This window comes from Nuphar pumila, chromosome 16 (genome assembly GCF_984573655.1).
Source record: "Nuphar pumila chromosome 16, dmNupPumi1.hap1.1, whole genome shotgun sequence".
Lineage (NCBI taxonomy): Eukaryota > Viridiplantae > Streptophyta > Magnoliopsida > Nymphaeales > Nymphaeaceae > Nuphar > Nuphar pumila.
Window position 1 is genome coordinate 81127860 of NC_143264.1, and position 19238 is coordinate 81147097.

General features: G+C 36.5%; 1 protein-coding gene across 6 annotated transcripts in view; it reads right to left on the reverse strand.

Moving 5' to 3' along the window:
- LOC149813817 (uncharacterized) overlaps positions 1 to 19238 on the reverse strand; it is a 161370-nt gene that overhangs the window by 107510 nt on the left and 34622 nt on the right. The window lies entirely within an intron of this gene.

Consider the following 19238-nt stretch of genomic DNA (forward strand, 5'->3'; position numbering starts at 1 on the left):
ACCAAGTTAAAGGGTCACTTATGCTTCATATCTTAGTAGTTAAAAGTGGCGCCTAGGCAGCCTAGGCGCAACCCCACCACCTAGGTTATTGGTCATAGGCGGTGGGGCACTATTCTTCCGACTAGGCACTGCCAAACCCGCCTAGGCGGCGGGGACAATCATGTCTTTTTTTTTGTTTTATTAACTATGTTGACCAGGTTTGGAATAGTCCAAACTGTAATGAAACAAGCGGAAATGCAAAAACAATGTGCCTAAGCACAAATACAAGCCTACTTAAGGGATAATACAAAAGGAAAAAGAACACACAAGCACAAAAGTGCATACAATGGCTACTAATGGCCAAACAAGAAAACACAAACAATATAAAAAAATGTCCTTATTAACTAACAAATGCTTAAGAAAAGCATTAACTAAAGAGGGGGATAACCCACTCTATATATACATTTTGTTGGCATTGGGGAGCTCCCAATAGAGTCGTTGGGAGCTTCCAACGGCTATAATCATCCCAACGACTCTATGGTCAAAAGACTATAGAGCCCCTACACAATAAAGACAAAAAAAATAAAAAGAAGAAAATACAAATATGTCTCTATTGGACAAACCCTATTACATAGACAAAAAGACCAAATACCCTTATGGGTATTGCCTATTACATCAATATATACAATTATATATATATATATATGAATCTATATATAACTATAGTTTAACACAAACCTGGTCAACTACAAGTTAGGGCAACTATAAAAGGGAAAGGGCTACTATGCCCTTCCCTTTTTGCTCTCTCTCTCTCTCTCTCTCTCTCTCTCTCTCTCTCTCTCTGCAATAGCAACAACAAGAAGGAAGAGGAGGAGGAGAATACCAGGTATATTTTTTCCCTCTTCTTTTTTTTTTCTTTTTTCCTTCTTCCCTTTTCTTTCTTTTTTTCCTTCTCTGCCCTCTCACCCTCTTCATTTTTTCTTCTTTCCTTTTTTCCCTTTTTTCTTTCTTTTTCTTTCTTTTTCTTCTTGTTTTTCCTTCTTCCCATTTTTTTATCTTTTTTTATCCTCTTCTTTTTCTTCCTCCTCTTACCTCACGCCTTCCACCCTCTTCTTTTTCTTTTCTTTTTTCCTTCTTTTTCTTCCTTTTTCCCCTTTCTTTTTCTTTTTTTTCCTTCTTCCCTTGTCTCTTTTTTCATTTTTTTTTTCTTTCATGGTTACGCACACTATTTTTATTCATAATTGTTTGTTTTTATGTAATAGTTGCTTCATTCATAATTGTCTTTTTATAATATATTTGCTTCATTCATAATTGTTGTTTTATAATATATTTGCTTCATTCATAATTTGTTTTTTATATTATATTTGCTTCATTCATAATTGTTTGATTTTATATTATATTTGTTTCATTCATAATTGCCTATTTTTATGTTATATTTGCTTCATTCATAATTGTTTGTTTTTATGTCATATTTGTTGCATTCATAATTGTTTATTTTTATGTTATATTTACTCCATTCATAATTGTTTTTGTTTATGTTTCATGTTATGCAATTATACAAAGTTTGTGATATGTTATTGAAATACACACTTATACTTCATTCATGGTCACAATCACAATTGTATATACTTGTTACTTAAATTTAACAATTTATTGTGATATTCTTACTTTTCAATGATTTTTTTGGGTCCTACCCGTAAGAAATGTAACAACCACAAATTTTACACTAAAACTTAAAGAATTATGTGGATTTGGGCCTGGGATCCGGTATTGGATCCAAAAGAAAAATGTGCATATTTGAGTATTTTAGTAATACTATATAAATAAATAAGTAATAATAATATTTTTTTAAAAACCATTGTTGGACTCAAGTGGATCCAACTCCCGGATCCACTGCTATTCACGCGACCCGGATCCAAACCGCAATCGGATCCGGCATCGCAGGTCGTGGGTCAGACCCGGATCCGACCCACACCCTGTTAAATTAAAAGGGGTTAATAGGGGGGCAACCCGATATGGGATTGCCCGATAAAAAAAAAATTGAGAGGGGAAAACCCTCTCCCCTGAGATATCGGGTGTTAGGGTTCAGCCGAACCCTAACACATAAGGAGATGGGAGGTGGGGGAGCACACCGCAGCCGCCGGGAGGAGGAGGAGCTCCTTCCTTTTCGGGTGGCCACCCTCCTACAAAGAGGGGACCCCGAACCTCTCTCTCTCTCGCTGTCCCATTCTCTCTCTCTCACTCTTTTCTACCTTTCTAAACCTCGAAGCTCCCTCCAATCCCAAGCCGCAGCTCGAGGCCTTGCCGGGAAGAGCCGACCTCGCCGGTGGTGGTGCTGTCCAGGCCGACCGACCCCTCTCGTGGATGCCGCAACACCCTCGCCGAATAATGGTAGGAGTTTAGTACTTTTATTGTTTGGTGTTGAGTGCATCCGGGTATGTGGGTCAGTTAAGAAAGAAAGCTGATTATCGCTTGAAGTGGGGTTTGCATTTGGGGATTTTTCTGATGACTGGGGGAAATCACTTCAGATTTGGGGGTTTTGCAATATTAGCATGGAATAAACTCGGATTAGGAGTTTTCTAGCTCAATCTTATGTTAAAGAAAGTCCGATTGTTTTTGGATGTATAAAGACTCATAATCGGGGAGTACGATCTGTATATGTGGGTCATTAGAGTCTATTTCCATCCCTGTTTCATGTGCTGATTTTTTATAAAAATAACAAAGTTTAGAGAATCGGCTATGTTTATGACAGTTGCTAAAGTCTGAAATTTGGGTCTTAAGGTCTCCAACAGCCATCTTATCGCTGATCATAAAAAACGAACTTCCTGTTGGATGTTGACTTGCCGGAAGGAACACCCATTTTGGTTTGAATTAGTGTAATTGTTATTACTTGCTTAACTGTAGTAGTACCTTAGGGTCAACAAGTAACATATTGAATATAGTATGCTGTGGTAATGCGAAAACTGACACTTTGAGGTTGACTACTTTCATGAAACTATGATTTTCGTCCATTTATGCAATGACTATATTCTGCCCAGTTGTACAGGGAAACACGTAGTTAGAATGTTTCTTTAGGTCTGGTTGTTGAAATAAGGTTTCATTGTAACCTGCTCAAGATTCAGATTTTTAATGATATCTCTAGATTGAATAGTTATTCACAGAGTTATAGATTTGCACATTCAAGCTAAGAAATGAGCAACCGTATGCATAGTAATTTAAACTGATAATTAGTTATATATGAAACTGTGTAGTAACTTGGAAATTTACATTGATATTTAGTTACATATTAAGTTGCACAGTATATAGTAATCTTAATTGATGTTTAGTTGCATATTAAACTGCATAGTAACTAGTAAATTTATATGGATGTTTAGTTATAGAATAAGCTGCATAGTAACTGGGAAATTTAATGTGAGGATTAGTTGCATAATAAGCTGCATGAAAATTTTTGGTGTTCACTGCATAGTAGCTTGGGAAGATAAATTGATATTTAGTTGCTGCATAAATTATGTTGGTCAAATTTCATATTCCTTAAAATATTCAAATGTTATTAGGTGTGCACCATCTAGAAGGTTCGAATGGCCATTTAGAGGCCTATTCGTCAATGTTCCCATGTATGTGAAACTGTGTATTTTTCTGAGGTACTATGTTCAGACCCTACATAATTTCTGAAATTATTAAATAAAAAAAAATTGCATATCGTGGGGGATGTTCAAATGAGGGTGTATTGGGAGATGTGTATATAGTAGTGTCATGAATCTCAAGACACCAGCTGTGTTTTTGCTTGTTGGTCGAGCTTTCAAATACATGCCATTTTTTTTTTATATACACGGAGGGGTGGCGGCCATTTACTATTAAAGAATAAAGCAATAATAATAATAATGTTTCGACAACCGAATCTATGGGTCGGTTTGTGGTGGACATACAAATGTCCAGCCAGTGTATTGAGGGTCTTGCATAGGCCATCGAAGTTATGATGTGAATCCACATGAAAATGAAAAATAAAATATTGTTGCTTGTCTGAGTTAAAGACACCGGAGCAATTTGGGTGGGTTATGCTATCAATATGACAAAGGATTGGAACTGTTCTATAACCTTGGTGAATTGACTAAGGTTGGGGTTTTCTACTGCTGTGGTAGTAGAAGGAAGTTGGGTAAATGCCCTGTACTTCGGGAAATAAATTAAATGAAAAGATTAACCCACTCAGTTTTGGGCTTACCTTGGAGAGGGTAGGTGGTACAAAGCTCCGGGGACATGTTTACTGTTTCGAGCTAAAGTGACTCGTTGGTCCCCAGTCCTCGGAGTTGGGGGACCCGGACTACCAATATGTCCAAGGTGGTAGCTCCTTGTTCTTCTGCAGAAGTAGGGATGCATCCTGTTTTTGATTTTGGCCTTTGGGAGTTTCTCTCGGTCACTGATCGCTCCCTTGGGATTTCAGTCACAGTTAGAATGTTCGGGTTAATAAAACAACTTTGAATAATATACCCCCGAACATTCTTTTCTGTGATGGTTGCCTCAGCCCGTGTGTACCCACGGGATAAGACAAGATAAACATAAATTAGTACATGTTAGGTATCACCGCGAGTGGAGTTACTAGTGAGACCGGTTTATATTCTTCCAGCATGTTCTGAATTTGTGATTAAATGACGCCCTGAAATGAGTAGACATGAGATAATCAAATCCGTGTTGGGACTGCTACACGAATGATTGCATGACTGTCATTGTGATGCATAAAATGTTTAATTGCTTAAATACTGGTTTAATTATTATGTTGCATAACATGTTCTAATGCCTTGTTTAATTGTTGTCGTTGCATGAAATGTTTAAATTGCTTAATTATAACTGCTGTATAATCTGCATGCCTGTTTAGATATATGTCGGTTACTGCAGATGCATACTCTACTTTGTGTGATTCTTAATAGCTGAAAGATTCACACATCACATACTAGATTCATGACATACCTGCATTAAGAGTACAGTTTCCCTACTTAGACGTGGTAGTCTAATTCCTATAATTTTTATTATTTTCAGGCACAGGGTAGTCCATGAGCGAAGCAGGATGAGGCGCTGACCAGGACTGGATCTAATTGTTCCCTGGCGATCCTAATTGCTTTTTGATTGAAATTTTTGTTTTAAGATTGATGATGTGATAAACTCTGTTTGGATTCTATTATTATTGAAATAAGAATAAATGATGTGGTTTGCTTTTAGTTTCCTGTATCGTTCTGAAATGCTTAACCCTGTAATCATTTGTTGTTTCCGCTTTTAAAAAAAAAATCCTCAAAAATCTGGGTTAAAATTTCGGGGCATTACAAGAAATCACCACAGTTAGCATTCAGCTGGAGGAGGAGAAGGGAGAAGAGAGAGAGAGAGAAAGATGCTCAAAAATGGCAGCCAGGCTAAAAAGATGCATAGCCCTAATCTCATATAGTGAAACAAGTATTACAACCGGTTTATAATATAAAGAAATTACACAATAGCCATTACATAAAAAATACATTCTTAATATGAATAGAAGCATGGATCTGGATCCAATGACATTAAAGACATTTTATCACCCTCCCCCAAGTTGTGCATGGTCATGAACCATGGACAACTTGTTCTTTAAGAACCAAAATTGATGCTTTGTTAGGCCTTTGGTGAACAAATCTGCAACTTGGCTTTTTGTACGAATGTGACGAGGCTCAATCTCCTTGTCTTCAACCTTATGTATGATGAAGTGTTGATCTATCTCAATATGTTTTGTGCGACCATGCTATATAGGATTATAAGCAATGTTAATAGCATTTTTTATTATCACACCACAGAAATGATTGTGAGATTCCTTCTCCAAGATCCGCAAGATGTTTGACCCACATAGCTTTAGTTGTCCCAGTTGCCATAGACCTATATTCAGCTTCAGTATTGGACCTACGCTCTTTATTTTTTGCTACTCCACGACACCAAATTTTTTTCAATGAATATGCAATACCCAGAAACAGATCGTCTTTCATCCGGATCCCCAGCCCAATCCGGAACTATATAAGTGATGATCTCATGTCCCTTATTGTCAATCCAATTTCTTTGATAAAGACCGTCACCAATAGTTCTTTTAAAAAATCTTAAACTTCTTTTCACGACTTCAACATGACCAGTTCTTGGTTCATGCTTGAATTGAGAAACCTGATTAACGAAATATACAATGTTTGACCCAAGGTTGCCAGACTAGGAAGCAGAAGCGGGAAACGATACGAGAACCGGAAGCGAGAAGCGATGCATTTTAATATATATAGGAAGCGGGAAGCGAGGAATAAAAAATATATATATAAGAATTAATTGAGAATCAGAATAAAACACAAATAAAAACTAAAATAACAGTGACTAATATTAAATTTTATGATTTTTTAGTGTAAGAATTAAATTTTTAACAAAATCTACAAATGATGACTACCAATTTAACGAAAGCACATGAAAGTGAGTGAGAAGAGTCAGATAAAACACATAAAAAGCATGAAAAGTTGAGTAAGAGAGCATATAATAAGAATAAATTAAGCGTGTGGAAAGCATAGGAAAAGTGTCGGGTAATCAAGTTTCTCATCAAGTTTCAGAAGCGAGAAGTATCGCGCTTCCGAAGCGAGTTTCCGGGAAGCGAGCTTCCCACCTATCTAAGAAGCTTCCAGTAACTTTGGTCTGGCCTGGTAAAAGTGAGATACTAAAGCATTCCAACGATACTTCGATATTTGGTTGGATCACTATATAAGTCTCCATCATTAGAGTTCAGTTTTTTATGCAGAATAAAGGGCTTACAATTTGACATCCCTGCCCTGCTCAAAAGATCAAGAGTATATTTATGTTGACTAAGAGTTAAAACATCATCTCTTTTATCCACCTCAACCCCAAGAAAATACCTTAAGTCACCAAGATCTTTCATCTTGAAGTTTTGCATCAATAATTCCTTCACAATCTGTATATGACTGTTAGAATTGCTTGTAAGAATTATGTCATCAACATATATAAGTAATAACGTAGTAACATCCTTATCCTTGAAAATGAAGAGAGAATGATCGAGAGTATCTGCGAAAACCATAATTTTGAATTTTGACAGAAAAACTCTCAAACCAAGAACGAGAGGCTTGCTTCAATCCATAAAGAGCTCTTTTCAGTTTACAAACATAATCCTTGGATTTTTCAGCATATCCAGGAGGTTGCGCCATGAAAACTTCCTCCTTCAAATCTCCATGTAAGAAGGCATTTTTTTATATCAAGCTGATTTAACTTCCAACCATAATCAACAGGCAAAGATATAACAACCTGTATTGTTCCCATCTTAATAACAGGACTGAAAGTTTCATCATAATCTTGCTCATATTCTTGTGTAAAACCACGAGCCATAAGTCTTGCTTTATATCTTTCAATACATCCATCAGGTTTATACTTAATTTTATAAACTCATTTGCACCCAACAACATTCTTCTTTTTAGGTCTAGGAACTATTTCTCAGGTTTGACATTCATGAAGAGCCTTCATTTCCTCATTCATAGCTTCTATCTATTTATGTGATTTAATGGCTTGATGAAAGTTAGCAGGCTCATCATGCTTCTCTACTTGAGATATGAATAACTGAAAATCCATGAAAAAGTTATCATAGCTGACCCATCTCTGAAAAGGATGACGTATCCTTTTCGATCTTCTCATAGAAGGCTGACTCATATCATGTTCAACATTGTCTGTGACATGATCACTTGCCCTTCTGACATAAACTTGACCAGAAAATCTCTGAAAATCTCTAGGCATTTCGTTTTCCAAAGAACATAGAGGTTCGAGATATTGTCCATTTGAATTCAATTCTTCACAAAATGGCTAACAAAATCTCTTTTCACTCTCAAACAATTCATCACTTAATCAGGGATCATAAACTTCAACATTTCGAGATGAGTTCTGCTCTTGGAATAATGACATGCTCTCAAAATTCTGTTCATCAAAAACAACATTTCTAAAAATCTTGATACGCTTGGATACCGGATCATAACATTTGTATTCCTTATAATCATCAGCATATCCAACAAATCTACACTTCACAACTTTATCCTGAAATTTATTTCTCAGAGATTTGACAATATAAACATAACAAACACAACCAAAGGTGCGCAAGTTATTATAATCAGGATGTTTTCCAAGAAGGGTAAAATATGGGGACTTGCCTTCTAAAATTCTCATAGGCATACGGTTAATCACATGTACAGCGGTATGAAAGGCTTTTGTTCAAAGATTTATAGAAATGTTACTATCATGAAACATACGCATGGCACTTTCAACAATATATTGATATTTCCATTCAGCCACTCCATTCTGTTGAGGACATGACACACACCTACTTATCCCATTATTTTGAAAAAAATCTAGAAAGTCATTTGAAGAATATTCACCTCCACCATCACATTGAAAATGCACAACATTGGAAGAGAAACAATTCTTAACAAGAGCAAAAAAATCTTGAAACAATCTAAAAACTTCGGACTTGTGTTTCATGAAGTATATCCAGGTGAAACGAGAATAATTGTCTATGAATAGAACATAATATTGACTTTCAAATGAAGAACATACAAGAGTTGGCCCCCATACATCAGAATACACAATTTGAAAAGTTTTTGAGGCTCTTTCATTAACAAGATTAAAAGGAAGAACATGACTCTTACATAATTGACAGCTTGAACATTTTTAAACCTCTAGGACAGAATGTAAATAGGACTTTGGAATCAAATTTTCTGACACAAGTTTCTTATTGAAACCGTGACTACAATGACCCAACCGACTGTGCCACAAATTTGGCTTATTACATTGAGAGACTAAAAACATCTCTATGACAAGACTTGAGACTCTTAGATGTCGGCTTCAAAAAAGGGGACTTCAAGGTAAAAGAAGAATGAGAAGTTGGATCCTCCTTGAAGATATACATGCTTCATCGTCGCTCCCCTTCAGCGAATGTCTCCTTCGTTTGAAAATCCTTAACATACACAGAAGAGAGTAAATTCGACAGAAGAATCTGTATCATCAACAAGTTTAAATACGAAAACAATATTCTTTTTAATATTAGGAGCAAAGAGAACATTAAACAGATCAAGTGAGGTACTAGACAAAGGAATTTGTGCACTTCCAACATGAGAAATGTGATGGTGTGTTCCATCTCCAGTGACTATACTACCTCTTCCAAAATAAGAGGATAAATTTGAGAGCTTACCAGCATTTCCTGTGACATGAGTTGCCGCTCCAAAATCCACATATCATTCACCTTGTTCATTTTGCTTAATATTCATCTGAGATAAAGTCGTCAGCAAAAGTTGTTGCAGATCTCCAAAAGATCTCTGACCATCAGCTTCTCTTTTGTTTCCTGATTTGTTATTCTTTCCCTTGTTTTGAGGATTAAACCAACAGTCAGCTTTCATATGTCCTTTCTTATTACACTGAAAACATGTAGGCACTCTTTTCTGATTCTCTGTATTGAAAAATCCTGGTGTGCTCGGAGTAAGAAGAATACCACGACCTCCTTGACCAAAATGACCCCGACCTCTAGCACTTTAAAGATTGTTACCTCCATGCCCAAAACTGTGAGATATATCTGATGCCAAGATATTATGAGAATCTACATGTTCACTACCTTCCGTCAAGTGTTTTATGCTCATTTCATATTGAAGAAGTTTAGCTTGAAGATGCTCGAAGCTAGGGAGTACAGGTAGAACTGATAAAGAAGTAGAGAGAACATGATATTCTGGACCCAGTCAATTGAGAGTTCGCTGCACTTTTTTCTTGTCAAAGACAGCACTTCCAACAATAAAAAGTTGATTTATAACTGAGTTCACCTTGTTTAAAAATTTCATGACTGACATTGAATCCTTTTTAAGAGTATGAAACTCGATTTTTAGAAATAAAACTCTTGCATCTGAAATCTAAGAATAGGTTTGCGCAAGCCTATTCCATAATTGACTAGCAGTACAATCTTATGAAATTGAAATGAATACTGCCTGAGACAGGGTGGAAGTAATATATACAACCAATGCCTAATCGCGCTTCATCCATGTTGAGAATTCAGGATTTGAAACATAGGTAATCGGAGCATCTCCTTTATCATCCTTTGATTCCTGTGGAATGAACTGTGGTGGAACTGGAATTGATTCATCCATATGCCCAAACAGATCTTGGCTCCTTATGAAAGGAACAATTTGTCTCTTCCAGGTCAAAAAATTTTAGTCATTAAGTTTTTCAGAGACAAGCTGACTCAAAAAGTTCGAAGAGGCCAGCATAAGAAGAAGTATCCATTTAAAATAGATGAAAGGATAAAAGAAGAAAGCAAAAGAAAGAAGAGAATAAATTTCAGTCAAGAGCAAATATGCAGCAACACAATAAAAAGATTTGGTAAGATGCAGGATATAATATAAAATGTGCCTTTTTTTTTAAATAGGGCACTATTTTGGACCGAATCTGATTCCTCCAACTGACCAGCAAAATACAATAAAATGTTGCTAATATGCATATGCCGACTGAAAATATATGAAGCAATGGAGAGAAATATTGGAACCGAAAAGAAATAAAAATAATAAATCAAGATTCTAGAAAAATAAAATCTGGAAAACTAACAAGAACAGAAACCTTTCCCTTTTTTTTAGATTAGGAATATTGGAACTAGAGTTTAGATTGGGATATTCGAAAGCAAACAACCTCTATTTTGACATCAAATACACTTTTTCCCTTTTTTTCCTAAAAGGATTGAGGTCAAATATAAAAACACAATATTGGATGAATAAAAACAAGAAATAATCTGCTGACAGTAGAGAGAAAGAGGAGAAAGAAGAAAGATTGGAAGAGAAGAGAGGATTTTGACGGGAAGAAAACAATATTCGATCTAAAGGATCATACCTTTTGGAACAAAACCGAAGTCCTGCTCTGATACCATATAAAAAATCACTACAGTTAGCATTCAGCTGAAGGAGGAGAAGGGAGAAGAAGAGAGAGTGTAATATCGTGTATTTTTACATTTAGTTAAATTTGAGATTTTTGAAAAATTTGGCTGTGTAGAAGAAAAATCGTTAGATTCTCGATTTTAGGTTGATGCCTTTGAGTCTGGGTTTGGCCCAGGTCTCATTGTCAAGGCCTAAACGAGTCACTTAAAACGCGAGAAAAAGTTTTATTTTTTACTTTTAAATTCAGGCGAAATTTGAGCAAAATTTGGGTTATTTTTTAGCAAAATTCGAAATTTATGTTCATGTTATATATCGTTGGATGCGTCTCAAAATTTTGAGCACAACGATATTTTACTTTTCTGAATTCGGGCTCCGATTGGCCCAAAAATCGCATTTTTTTGAAAAAGAAGCAATTTGTCGATTCGGATCCGAATTTGGATCGGACCGGAACTGATGGATTTTATCCAAATTAATATGCATCTGAACTCTATCCAAGACCCATATTAATCTAGTATTGATCCAACATAAAATATATTTGGATTTCTAGATCTTGGATCCAGATCCAAATTCATAACCACCGATTTTCCAACTTTAAATTCATTGTGTACCTTTAAATTGAAGTTAATTAGGATTAAGAAGCCTCACAAGTTAATATAACTTTTGGAAGCTTCTGAAGTTAATTATTATTTAATAAAAAAAAAGAGAAGGAAAGAAAAAGAGAAAAGGAAAAAAAGAAAGGCAAAGAGAGAGAGAGAAGAGAGGAAAAGAGAGGTAGAGGAGGAAGGAGGCTTCTTCTCCACCAATCTGGCTTTTTCCACCATTATTTCCTTGTTTCTCTTCGATCTATGATCAAGGTACGGGTTTCTCGTTCCGAATGAGAAAAAGAGCATGAATTTGTATTCCATGCAAGATTTTAGTGAAACCCATGAGAAAAGAGTAAATATGGATATTTACCCTAAGATTCCTTCTTTTCAAAACTTATTTTGGAACAAAATATATATGCAAATCTAGGGTTCTAACATTTTGAAAAGCAAAGTGTTGTGATTCGCATATAGATGTATTCTTTTTATGCATATTTGTTGTTTATGATTGCTTTTATGCTAAAACAGAATTTTCGTTGATGTTAGATCAATATGCTAATGTGTACATCCATGGCAAATTTATTTTCTCATGAAAAATTTAATGTAAATCTGTGTAAGCATGCTTGCCTGATCATGAGTTTATGCATACCTGAATGTAAGCTTGCTCATCCACGCATATTTGGTTCTGGATATGTGTATGCATGCATACTTAAGAGAAACTACATATGCAAAGCATGTTGAGTGTGAATATAGACACATATGCATGTTTAAAGTATGAAGTTGCACTTGCATGCTAAACTAAATGGAAATATGTGTATTCCTGTATACGTGAAACATAAACTTTTGCTTACACTTGCAACCTGAACATGATTGTGCATGTGCATGTATTTTGAACATGAACACGTGGATTTCGCAAACTGTTACAGCATATTTTGTTTTTGATATTTTTCTAGGTTCGAGTGGTTCGGCAGGAGCCGACCTGGGCCCTGCCAGGACAGCCATTCGGCTGGTGCAGCGTAGCTGGCACGTTGGATATAAAAAACAAAACTGGGGCTACAGGGCAGGCCTGGTCAGCAAACCAGCCGAGCCACGCCCTGTCAAGGCAGCCGGCCCAGCTGAATCATATCAGTTGGCCCGGTCTGCCACGCTTCTCCGTAGCCAAGCCAAGTGGATCAGCTGGGCAGGATTTATTTATTTTTTTAAAAAACTTATGTAGACTGGCTGGGATCTGCCAACCCCCAGCCGGCTACTAATTTACGGCTGAACAGCTGGGCGCTGCAGCACCCTGCTGAACACAGCAGATTGCTACCGGTCTTATGAGCAGGGTGGGCAGCAGTTGCAGCACCTGTTTAGGTGCAACAGACTGGGTTCAACCGATTCCAGCCCGGGTGTCAAATAAAAATCTGGGCAAAACTTTTTGTTGATTACGAAACATGTACATATACATATGTTTATTTGTTTTATGTGTGTTTCACATGCCTATTTGTTATGACATGCTTATTCAGGGTGTTATTCCAAAGATGTTGTGTGTGTTTACTAGAAATTAGTATGTGCTCCACATGTGAGTTATTGCATGAATAATCATATGTTCAAATGGAGGTGATTCATGAATGAAATGCATGCATGCTATGTCACAGGGATTCGGCTAGCAGGGTGCCGCACCCGCGTCGACGCGGGTGCGGGTGCGGCACCGGGTGCGGTCAACCCGATCCTGGGTGCGTTGACCGCACCCAGGATCATTTAGGTCCATTTTATTTTTTCGATTTTATTTTTAAAAAAAAATTTGCCCAAATGGGCTGCGAATTTTTTTATTTTTTTTAAATGTTGACAGCAGCTGTCAGCTGTCTGTCAGCTGCTGACAGACAGCAGTTGTCTTTCAGTTGCTGACAGCAGCTGTTCTGTCAAGCAGCTGACTGTGAAATTTGAAAAAACCCGCCGACCCCTTTTATTTATATATATATATATATATATATATATATTTTTTACATTTTTGCCCCTGCCGCACCCCCGCACCCGGGTTTTTTGGAAGTGCCAAATCCCCGCACCCGCACCCGCACCCATGTGACATAGCATGCATGTGACATGTATATGGGTATTGAATGAAAGCATACACTTAACATGAATGTGTGAACTCATGCACATGCATACGAATATTATTGTTTCATGCATATGGTTAAATTGGCATATAGAAATGTGCATCGAAAAACACGTTGACATCATTGCATATAATGGCATGTTATGATTTTTGCATATGATGCAGTGATGATCAAAAAATAGATCATTGTGGGTTGTGTGAGCCTTAAGCATGAATTGCCCATTCTTTACTTGTTTTAATGCATCGCAAAAGTCACATTGTTATTGTTTCACTATATTGCATTGTTCTATGTTTTCGCAGGTTGTAGTCCCGTGATGAGCCTCGCATTTGGATACGCAAACTTATGTTACTAAATTGGCATACTGAATTGCAAATTAGTGGAATGGCTATTAATAAAAAGATAAATAAATATAACAGTGTAATATATGTTCTGAGATATCCCGTCATTAGAACAGGGCTCTTAGAGTTGCAGTTTTGGACAACCGTGAGGATACAAAAACTTTGTGTGCATTGTTGTTACCCCTGAACCCGATATTGAGGTTCTTTTTCTGACCACGGTTTAGGGAGAATCTGTCACTTTACTTGGAAGTGGTGTGTAGACACAGATGTTGTTTTGGTATACCAACAAAGTGGCACTTATGGATGTGGAGGTTCATGGTGTCTCGACATTAGATGTGGAGGTCTAATGTTCCGAAGGTTGATTCGGTCGAGGGCTAAGTTTGGAACCCAGTAATAAAATACAACTTGTGTGTTAAGTTACCCTGAAAACCCTACTTGACCTCAAAAAAATTTACCCGTTCGGTGTATCCGCGGGCAACGGTAATAAAAAGAGAAACTTAAATTGTGTGCATTTAATAGGGACATGCATATGAAAAGAATACTCTGATAAAAGATAACAATTTATTCATGCAATGCATAGAAATCATGCATATTCCTGTTATGCATTAGATCATGCATATTTACTTGTTTTCTTATAATATATGGGTGATTGCATGATGTGTGTCCTCTATTGCATGATAACAGGTCTTTAATGCATAATTGATATTCCCTATTAATAATATTTGTTCTCTCTTGTTCGGCACTTGTTCTTTATTGCTTAAATGATTGTTTGAATTATGAATTTGTCATAATTGCATCCATCTAAAATATTGCATGTCTTATTTATGTTATTTTTACTTATTTATTTCATTAGAGAAATTCGTACATAGAATTTCTTGGATTCTAACACCCCTGCTTTTGTGTTTTTCACAGCCTTAGAGGCCGAGTAAGGTGACTGACTTTGCGAGGAGCTACGAGGGCACTGTGACTTCTTGGCAGACTTTTCCTTTGGACAGCATGGCTTTTCATTTTGCTTTATTTACATTTTATTTTGCTTATGTCTCAGGCTATATGCACTTTTCTTTGTCTTTTTGTTTCAATGAAAAATCTTCATGTGAAGCAGATGTTTGTTGAGGGAAGAAGATGCAAAGATTTCTCTGTGGTTAATGGAGCTCAGTCCTTGTCACCTTCTTCCAGTTTCAGTCCTTTATTCATGTTGAGCCTTGAAGTTCATAATAAAGAAGCCGAGTTATAGCATTGAAGGCTTGGTCACTGCAATTCCAATTTTCTAGAATTTTAATGTGATAAGAACCTTGTTCCTTTAAAGAACAAGACTCATAGAGTCCCTTTTCATGTTTTGCGGGTCATATTTGTAAAAGCAATGAGCTTCCATTTGGTACATCTAATAAAAGAACTTTTTTCCTTTTGAACTTGTTTATTCTAATCTTTGGGGTCCGGCTACGATTCCTTCCTTTTCTAAGTCTCAATATTATGTTACATTCATTGATGATTATAGCCGTTACACTAGGATTTTCTTTCTTAAATCTAAGGACCAAGTTTTCTTTGTTTTTCAGCAATTTAAAAAACTATATTGAAAATCAGTTTATGCTTTCAAGTGTTTGAGTTATGTGTACATTCATAGATCCTTACGAGATAAACTTTCTCCAAATGCACGTGTTTGTCAGCTTGTAGGATATGACGATGAACATAAGGCCTACAGATTCTTTGAACATAATGCTAATTGTTTGATTATATCACAAGATGTTTTTTATGAGTATAAAGTAGGAAGTTGCGGAGAAAATTTAGCACAAGTTCAGTTTGATAACCTATCTGGATTTTAGCCTACATCTAATAGTTCGTCAAGATGTCTCGGAGGACAAGCAATTAACTATTGATGGTGAAAACAATAAACAAAGTAAAGTTGCTCTAGAGGTGGCAAAGCAGTCTAGTCATCAACCTCCATCATTCCCATGCTTTGATCGTATATATAAGAGGATCAGAAATGTTGTCATGCCACAAGAAGCTTAAATCAGGCCAGATGCAACCCTTGTTAATGAACATTCAACGGATGTACAGCCAGATGTCATGCAATCCACTCATATGCAGCCTAGTGGTGTGCAGTCAGTTCATGTGCAGTCTGAAGTTGTGCAGCCAGACTCAAATGCCTCAGTTGACTCTGGGGTACAATTGAGAAGGTCAGATAGACATCATCCTGAACGATTCATTAGCTATGAGGTTTTTTCTTTAGACTTGAGTTTATATGTTGTAGCTATATCTCATGAAAAAGAGCCTACTAGTTTTCATGAAGCTTGCCAAAACTCTTGGTGTGTGGAAGCTAAAAATGAAGAGGTTAAAACTCTCCATGAATGTCAAACTTGGGAGGTAGGGAGTAGACCCTAGACAAAAATATTGTGGAGGTGTAGATGGGTCTACAAAATAAAGTATAAGACTGATGGGAACATAGAAAGATATAACGTGAAGTTGGTGGCTAAACGGTACCCAAGAACATGGGTTGGATTTTGATGAAACCTTTAGCCGAGTTGTTCGTATGGGAACTATACGTGTTGTCTTGTCTCTTGATGCCTCATATGGATGGACATTGTATCAGTTGGATGTCAAGAATGCATTTTTTCATGAAAATCTATATAAAAAAAGATATATGGAACATCCTCGAGGTTATATAGAAGTCGACCAGCAGTACCGTCCTGGGACTTAAGAAGGCTATTTATGGCTTAAAGCATGGTTCAAAACTTTTAGTGGAGTCATCAGATCTCTTGGTTTTATAGGTAACCACTGTGATTATTCCTTGTTTGTGTAGTGATTCCAGAAGCATGACAATTACGTTGGTGTATGTTGATGACATAGTTATAACTGGGAATGATGGAGCCAGGATCAAGGAATTAAAGATCCTTTATAACCATTTTCATATGGAGGATCTAGGAGTGTAAAGTTATTTTATTGGGGTGCAAGTAGATCAAAGTCAAAATCTCCTTGGTTCTTACTCAAAGTAAATAGGATCAGGACCTTCTCCAACATAGTGGCATGCTTCAGTGTAAAACAACAAAGACTCATATGGCCCTAAATGCAAAGATGTAGGAAAATCAAGGTGGTGATGTTCTTCTTGATCATCCTAAGAAGTTCAGAAGCATTGTGGGAGCTCTTCAGTACCTGACTTTTACTAGACCATACCTAGTTCAAGCGGTTAATCAAGTTTCCCAATTCATGCATGCTCCTAGGAAGTCATATAGAAGCAGTAAAGAGAATTTTATGATACATTAAAAGTACTATTTTATATGGCTTGGTTTATAAGAAAAGTTCAGGGTTTGCACCTTACTCTCCCATGATGCAGATTGGGTAGGCGATCCAAGTACAAGGCGATCGGTAACAGAATATGGTGTGTATTTAGGCTCTCATATGGTCTCTTAGTCTAGTAAGAGACAACGACGACCAGTGGCATGGTCCAGCACAAAAGCAGAATATAGAGCCATAGCTACAATGACATCATATGTTTTATGGATTCGACATTTATTGTGTCGCATCAGAAAGTGGGCAAATCCTTGTTTTGTGATTTCAGAAGTGTGATAGATATCTCGACTAATCCAGTTCAACATGAAAAGATGAAGCAGGATGAATTGGATCAACATTTTGTATGAGAAAGACTAGAGAATGGAGAGGTTCAGCCTATGTATATTTCTAGTGATGAGCACTTGCGAATTTGCTCACCAAACCTCTCTCAGTTCAAAGACACTGGTTCTTGAAAGGCAAACTGTTCATGGCCCTTACCCATGTACAGTTTGAGGAGAAATGTTAAGAATATCCTTTTGTATTTACTTGAACTTGTGTTTGTAAGTAGGGGTATATTTGTCATTCAAGTTAGAACAGTCCAGTTGTGTATTATTGTACCCTTGATAGGGGTATTCTTATACTTGCGAAATATATATATAATCAACTCTTAGGAGACGTCCGCCCTAATTCTGGTGAAGTTTCTTTACTGCTGTCATATTCCTCACTCTTCCTTTCTCTCTCTTGGTTGCTTGCTGCACAAATCCCAAACCAATTATTTCACAAAATATTGTTACTTTGAATGTTAGTATATTTTATTAAGTGCTCCTGGATGTGGTTGTTTACTGTCTTGAACATTAGGAACAGTGGTTAGATCACATGTAACTGCAACCGACAAGTGGCCCATCTTTCAGATTGAATTTTAAGTTCAGGCAAGGATGAGCAAAAACATCAAATCAATAGCATAAATTTTATGGAAGAACCAGTAAGTAGTCCTGGTCAATCAAACTCATGAAAGGACCTAAGAGAAAATCTAGGCTATCTAGCCAGTCAAAAAGGAGCTTCAACAGTGAGAAAATAAGAACTTTGTTATGTCATGGCCCGTATGTTCAAAGATAGAATTGTAATTCAAATCTACCGATGGTGAACTTGATGAATTCAAAGTATTTGACTGCAATGCCCCAAGAATGAATGGTGCCCAGTTGAGGTTTATGTAAAGGTTTATATCTAGTCCCTCGGTTTCAATCAAGTACCAAACAACAATCATTGTATGATATGGAATTTGGGAGCTCAAAAAGGATTCCTCAAAATAGTTTCCTCCACAAACTTGTATTACTTTTGGGTTAAAATCTTATTATGAGGTGAAGTTTATAAGTTTGAGCACAAAGGGAAGGATAGTTGCTAAGTTCAATTGAGATTTCAAAATCCATATACAGAACCAACTGAATTTCATCCAATACTTGACAACATGAAGGAAAAGAGGATTTGGTTAGACACGAACCACTTAAAAGCTGATAATATATATAGGATAAGAATGTCCTTAATTCAAACATCTGCAACTAATCTTTCATAAACTGATAGTATGATCATTTGATATCATTATTATAATTAAATATTACTTGAGTACTCTAGTGGACATGCTCAATCCTAAACCCATTTCTTCCGATACTGGACAATGAGCATGTCAGACTGCAGCCCAGCTATTGGCTGATACTACCTAGTAAATTAAAGAAGAGATCTCTGGTTCTTATAAACACCCACAATCATACTGCACAAAGTCCGCAAATAAGTCTCAAACGTTTGTTTTCTTAACCTCATAAATGTTTCATATAACCTTTTTAGGGATAAGGCTGATAAGCCCATTAATGAAGTAAGCAAGTCAAAGCGTCTAATATTTAAGTTAGAATAGAATAATTCATAAACATCCATAAAGTAGCTAAAAGATAAACAGTATCAACAACACTAAAGAGGTTAATTACAAAAATGACTTTCAACCGTGAGATCTTACTGAAGCAATTTGGCAAGCTGTTCACACACCCCAAAAAAATA